Source organism: Solanum verrucosum, unplaced genomic scaffold (genome assembly GCF_900185275.1).
Source record: "Solanum verrucosum unplaced genomic scaffold, falcon-dt-bn FXZP01000151.1, whole genome shotgun sequence".
In the NCBI taxonomy this organism is placed as follows: domain Eukaryota; kingdom Viridiplantae; phylum Streptophyta; class Magnoliopsida; order Solanales; family Solanaceae; genus Solanum; species Solanum verrucosum.
The window spans coordinates 71,053-78,347 of NW_026020202.1; the positions used below are offsets into that span (position 1 = coordinate 71,053).

General features: G+C 37.8%; 1 pseudogene across 1 annotated transcript; it reads right to left on the minus strand.

Moving 5' to 3' along the window:
* Window positions 1-3,239: 3,239 nt before the first annotated feature.
* On the minus strand, window positions 3,240-7,066 carry LOC125830076 (putative disease resistance RPP13-like protein 1; annotated as a pseudogene). Its single transcript, XR_007443128.1, has 2 exons — window positions 3,630-7,066; window positions 3,240-3,554 (listed from the first exon to the last, which is right to left on the minus strand). The product of XR_007443128.1 is annotated as a putative disease resistance RPP13-like protein 1 (transcript).
* Between the last annotated feature and the right edge of the window lie 229 nt (window positions 7,067-7,295).

Sequence of the window (7,295 nt, forward strand, 5' to 3'; positions counted from 1 at the left end):
TTTTACTCTTCACATCAAAGGGTTTTGCATGTAAATCTTTGTGTCTTGTGTGATTGATTTATTTTTATCTTGTTGTTTTTGTTTGGTTGATATACTTGTTGTCCATTCTTCGTATTGCTTGATTTAGTTTGTCTTCTCTTGGTTCAAATTGAAAGAGAAAGTTTAGACTTGGGTATTATTCCGTTCTTATCTTGTCGGGCATTATTTGATAGTGCCTTGCCTTTCCCAACAAAAGTAGGGGTAAGGTATGTGCGCACATAACCCTCCATAGACCCCACTTGTGAATTACTTTGGATATGTTGTCGATTTAGAAGGCATCTTGATTCTTTTTGATAATATAGCAGTAGCCAGAGGACCTGAAGCAGCTAGCTAGTATTGTGTATGGTGTTATTCTTCAATTAAATACTACGGCTTTTTCATTAGCAGGAACTTAACAAGGATATTCAGCTCAAAAAAATGCTCTAGTGGCTTCGAAGAACTTGAAACTTTTGATGAGAGGAGGAAAAGAAATCAAACTTGCAATATACGAGCCTCATTCATCGCTTAAGATCATCGTTTCGTTAGGAAGGCAAGATGCAGTGGCTCAATTTTCATTCACAATGATCATTGGATTAGTCCCCGGGATGATCAAGTCTAAGGATTTATACGTTGGGAAAACGAGGAAGAAAATGGGGTTCAACCTAAGTAATATATTTTGTTTCATTCATGAAATTTAAGATCATTTTGAGTGTTAGAAAATGGTGCCATTTCATGGCCCAAATTTGAGTTCTACTTACATTTTGTTGTGCATAGGAGTTCAATGGCTAAATATATTTTTTAGTTGTTTAGTTAACGAGTGTAGGATTTAGTATTCCTTCTTTCTTTTGGCTTGTTATTTGGGTTTTTTTTTTTCAAAAATAATTGCACCTACATAGTTATAATTTTTAGTTTACACTTGTATACCCAATATAACTGATACCTTAATTAGAACTTCCGAGCACGAGCCGTGGATAGAAAAAATCATGTCAGGAGCGTCACCCTTTGAAGTGCGCAAATTCAAATTTGGTCGGACTCCAATGTGGATATCGAACACTGAATGAGAAAGCAATATATCCACTATAAAAATATATAACACGTTGCTAACTACGAAAATAATATATCCAACTTCAGTTGCAATTGTTGTTCAAAATCATCTAATCAAATCTCCATTTATGTCTTCCAATTTTATACAGGCAATCTCTTTAGACTATTCCAACAAATCTAAACTACACTTCAAATTTCTCACACACACCCATAAAAAAAAGACGATTTAAAATTCAAATCCACTTCTTCGAGCATATTCAACCATCGCAAGTTATGTCTCTAATTTGATTTTCTGTACACAAATCTTACAAAATCAGTACTCTAACCACTCGTTGAGTCCCAAACATATTTACAAATCGAGTTTGTCAACTTACAAAAGAGGCTTGCACCGGAAACATGAAACAGTATCAACGGTACAATGATTTTAATCGCCCTTAATTCTTTGATAGCCCCATCTCAAAGACTTGCCTATAATAGTAGACCTGAGTTCACTGTGGACGACATAATAGCTTTAGCGGGAAGAACAAAAAGAATAAAAAAGAACTAGCGACAGATGTAAAAATTGCAGCAGCACCTTAGAAGCACTTCCTGTGGACAATGGATGGACCAAACTTGTCGTACTCGCCCTTCAAAATCCACATCTGATTAAGCACAGAACATGTTTAAGTTAGCAACAACACAGCTCAAAATGCAGTTTAAAATTGCAAGAGAAGATTTTTAAAATAAAGGCTTGCCTGCTGGAAGGTGCTAAGTGATACGAGGATGGATCCTCCAATCACTGTCTGCTGGGAGCGAAGACAATGGTTTCCTTACTCATACGATAAACACCCAGCAAATGTATATGTGAAGCCCTTATATCAAGCATTGCCCTGTGTAGTTGTCTCGGAGCTATGCGAAAGAAAAAAGATGTTTAGCTTTTTTGTCTGCCTCCTTCACCTATCAAAGATTCTGTTAATATTGCAGATGGAACTTGGCCATATCTGGTGTCCAAAAAATATGCAATTATATAGCACACAACATTAGCTGCAAGTCTGTAAAATCAAGTTGACTTAGACACACTTTATCCCTGTTATAAGATAAAATTTTAAAAATATGTAAATAAAGTATCACAATTAGGAGCTGCATGAAACATTTCTAAACAGGAAAAATAGAAATTAATACCTCAGACAAAGTCTCAACGGTGATCCATATCAAAATTAATACCATCGAAATTTTCTATCATTATCGCAACTTTGTATTCTTAAAAAAGAAAATACCCATATCATTCGACGTTTTTTCTTTTCAATGTTAGACCAGACATATGCATAATCTTGGGTCAGAAATTAATTCAGTCAAATATGAATTAGGCGATAACAACTTAGCAAACACTTCCTACAAGCATTTTACAATTTCTCATCTTCTATAGAAGCGAGGCATGTATTATTACTCTAAAACTAAAGATAGAAGAAGATAAGCAGAAAAATAAAAATTTGGATCATCAGATGCCAATAGTATGTTTAACAACTTTCGAACAATGAAAACAATATTTTCAAAAGCAATTTCCCACTTTAAGTAACTGAAACATGAGTAAATTATTATTTTGTTATCTAACCTTGAATTCATCCCAAGTGGGATATACTTCCTTCATTTTCTGCTAGCTCTGAGATGTCAATCGAGGTTGAGTAGCGAACATAATTTGAAGGAAACTTCATAATCTCCACAGTTCTCTGAATATCAAAACCAAAAAACTGATGTAATATTTGGATCTTTGAATATGAAAAAAAAAATTGATGTAATAATGCAGTCGCATCAAACTTGAAATCAATGTGGTACAACATGGCGTAAAATAATGGAAGCAAATAGTCAAAGTCGTTTTCAATATCTTTAAATTTGAAGGTTGATGTAACTCTTATCAAGGTGTTGGCTACCTGATTGAGAAAATGAGACTGCATTTCTTGGACCCTTTTATCTCTGTAGAAGAGATAAAAAATGAGGAACAACTTTCATGATGGCGAATAATGTTCCAGTCTGCACGATTTGGTCAGTAGCTGGTTTGAGCAGTAGATGTTCCACCCTGCTCAACAAGATCTTAAAAAAAGAAAAGAATAAACAAAAAAGCAAAGTGAAGTAAACAGAAATAAAAGGCTTCTGAGGGAAAAGAATAACTTACATCAGTTGGAGCGCATTTGTTTTAATCATCACAGGCATTCCTTATCGATGTCTATGATGGGAAATTGAGCAATATTTGGCCAGTATTCCCCCTTGTCAAATTCTAGTAGTGGTCTGAGCAATGGGCAGTCGTGAATAGATAGTTTAGAGAAGGAAGAGGGCATCCCTTTAACTGGAAGGGATTGGAGCTTAGGGCAATCGATGATGGTCAGCTCAGAGAGGGAGGAGGGCAGTGTTGATTCGGAAAGTAATTGGAGATTATGGCAACGGGAGATCTCCAGTTGAGAGAGGGAGGAAGGCAGTGCTGATTTGGAAAGTGATTGGAGATTAGGGCAATTAATGATGTGTAGACATCGAAGCGAAGTGAGGTGCCAAAGACCTAGTGAATGGAGCTCATGATGGCCACTAAAATGTAGCATAGAAAGAGAGGTGAGGCTTTTGAGAACTTGGTTGCTTAATGTTTTCAGATCGTATATGATAAGTGTTTGAAGAGAGGAAGGCAACTCCCAATTCTCACCAGCAAGAATCTCTTCGTCACTGCCATCATGATAGATCACTAACTTTGTGAGACAGGGGAATCTCTGTAAACGCCACTCCTTTCGGCCATTCACCAGTTTCATGCAATGGAAGATCGAAAGGAATTGTAAATTGAAGGGCAATCCTCCTTGAGGAAAGGACTCTATTTCTGGACAATCAGACAGATCTAGTTCCTTAAGAGATGGAAGGAGTTCCTGCATACGTTCTGGCAGCCTCTTCAGCTTACAACAGTGCTCAATATCCAGTGACGTCATCTGGGTGCCCCCACATGCCGCCGAAAGTTTTTCAACTTTCTTACAACTCCCAATAAAGAGAGTTTCAGTGGCAGTAGGAATCAAAAACCTACTAAGGTTGTGGCAATCCTGTACCCACAATTTGCGTACTCTTGGGAGAAACTCAGGTGATATATCATCTATACAATCACATTTTCGCAGTGTCAATTTCTCGAGAAACATACTCATCTCACCCACTGGCTGCTCCAATTTCAATTTCCGGCAATCAGATATTCTTATTGTCTTCAAGGTAGTGGGCAGTATGCTAAAAGGAAAGGAGGTAAGAGAGTTACAATCACTAATATCTAATTCCTCAATCTCCTTCCTTCATCCCCTCATAAACAACTCCAACCTTAGGAGAACCAATTACTTCAAAACCTTTTAAACTTGAAAGTTGGATGCGTGTCTTCAAACTGAGTTTAGGGCAATTATCAATTAAAAGGACCTTAAGTATAGGGAACTCCCCATTTCTTAGTACGTACCATTGCTTCCACTCCGGCATATCTGCAAATAGAAGCCCCTCAAGAGAGTTAAAAGGCTTTTTGGAGGATGAACTGCCATAGAAGTCTTGCGTCGCCTCTGTTATTCCATGCATCCCTCTAATGCAAAGGATTTTCAAACAAGGGAGTTGGTTGTCCTAGTGATGGCAAGGAATAACAGTCCTTGCAGTTGCTAAGAGACAATTGTATTATCTTAAGAAACAAAACATTAGCTAGCCAATTTGGAAATTTTGTCCCTCTATATCCGGTGATTTCGACTTCTTTTATGTTTTTATGTGGGCATAGTTCATCAAGTATGTCTCTTTCTGTTTGTGAATTGTCGGCAATACTACTTTCACTCCACTCCAAAGATAACTTCTCAACATGATTCTTCTCCCTCATCTTTGCCTTCACAGCTTCTGTTCTATCAACCACATTTTGCAACTCTACAATCGATAGAGATCCATACAAATTCTGTGCTTCACCCAAATCTTCCATTCTCGAACCACCTAGAAGAAACTTGTCTCCCATTAGCACTTGGAGGCTTTTCAACTTGCTCAGATGTAGGGGCATCTTCAAGCAACAAGTGTTGCTTATGTCAAGATGACGCAAGTTAATCAACTTCTCCATCTGCAGCAGTAGCTCCTCAAGAAAATCACAATCTGACAGGAGAAGTGTCTCCAAGTTATACAATGCACATATGGAATCTGGCAACTTTTAAATCTTTGTCTGAGAAAGGTCCAAATATCTGAGGAGCTTTAATTTGATAAACAAGTCATTTGGCAACTCCTTATTATGGTAATGAGACAATGATAGTACCCTCAAGGATCTTAGTCCTGGCAGTATGTTATGCAACACCCTCTTGCTTAGCTTAAATGGGTAATGGAACTGGATATTGAGTGGAAGCAATGTCCTCAGCTGCTCTGATTTAAAGAGTGATTTCAATTTCTCAAAGTCACCATCTCCTCCTAGTGAATAGGACATGTGCCGACATTGTTCCAACATATGTGATCCTTTGTTCTCTTCCAACCTTATACAAAGATTTGAAGATGCAATTTGGGCCAAATCATTGACAAGGTCATGCATTAAGAATTTCTCTACGTCTTGTTCAGAAGACTCCGAGACCATTTCGAACAGCGATCTTGATCTCAGCTCGAGAAAGTATTGGTTACCTGAATGAAACTGCTGTACCAGACCATTAGCAATCCACATGTAAATAACTTGGTCTTTGCAAAATTGATAATCTTTGAGATATATTGCACAATAAGCAAAACATTGCTTCAAACGTGCAGGAAGATCATTGTAGCTCAACATCAACGCTGGTAATATACCATTCGAACAACTTGGCAGCTCCCATATTTCACTCCTTAAAATGTCTCTCCACTCATCCACCTTTGATTTACAGCATAAAATACCAGCAAGTGCTTTTAGAGCTAAAGGCAACCCTTTGCACCTGTGTGCAATTTGTTTTCCAATCTCTTCAAGTTCTAGATGTTCTTTAGGATCCCTGTTTTCTAGTGAATGTCGTTTGAATAGATCCCAAGAGACTTCATCAGACAGAGTCCCCACGTTGATTGCCCCACTACCCATCATCAAGGCAACACTCTCTTTACGTGTTGTCACAATGATCTTACTTCCTATATCTCCTTGTACCAAAACATTTCTCAAGTCATCCCACTCAGGATGGTTATCATTCCACACGTCATCAAGGACAACAAGAAACCTTTTTCCATTTAGCCTTTCCTTCAATTTGACTTGTAGCTGATTAAGATTGTCATCAACCTTCAAGTCAGTTGAGCCAATTTCTTGAAGTAACCCTTTTGTTATTCTGAAAGCATCATATGCCTCAGAAACACAAAACCAAGCTTTCAAACCAAAATGTTTCTGCACTCTCTCATCATTGTAAACCTCTTTAGCAAGTGTTGTCTTACCCACACCGCCCATTCCAACAATAGGAACTACAGCCAGATTTTTTCCCTTTGTATCCTTAGACAATAAACGGCCAATCAAATTCTCTATTTCATTCTGCCTTCCAAAGATACCAGTATCATCAACCAAAGAAGTTGAAGGTGTTCTAGTTTCTTGTTTCGTCGAACTAAAATGCTCCTTTAAGCCAAGGCGACCAATTTGCTTTTCCAACCCCTCCAATTTTTTAATAGTGTCTTCCAACTTCTTCTTTATGTTAAGAAAGAAATCATCACTCAAGGACAGGTTAAGGTCGCTTACTTGCTGGTTGCTTGTTTCTGCAAGATTTTGAACCTGACCTTCCACTTTAAGCCTCAAAGCTTCATAATTTACTTCTTCTATCAAGTTTTCAGCACCGTCCACAGCACTCTGAAGCTTATTTAACCACTGGCTCACAAATTGATTTGATGCTTTCTTATTCTCTGCATCACTTAGCACAATTTGAAGACCAAGCAAAATGTCCCCCAGCTTCTCAAAGAGCTGAACATCATCCGTATGCATCTGAAACATGTTGAGCATATCGCCCTGAGGAGCAAGTCTATCAAAGAGAACATTCAAAGCTGAAGAGAGAAAGGCACCACCAACTGCTAAGCCAATCTCCATTTCTGATATCTGCAAATCAAAACAAGGAGAATACAAAATGATTCTTTAAGAATTTTGACAAGATATATCTTCAAATAGTCTCTGTTAAGAGCTTTATTTTACCTGCTGAATGCTAACTGCTAAGAGTAATTTGCAAACAAGAATCACCTGTGATTTCTCTCAAACTCTCTCGTTTGCTAGTGCTCTTACTAGTAATTGGTACAACAGTGTTTGCAAACTGTCCTTTTTC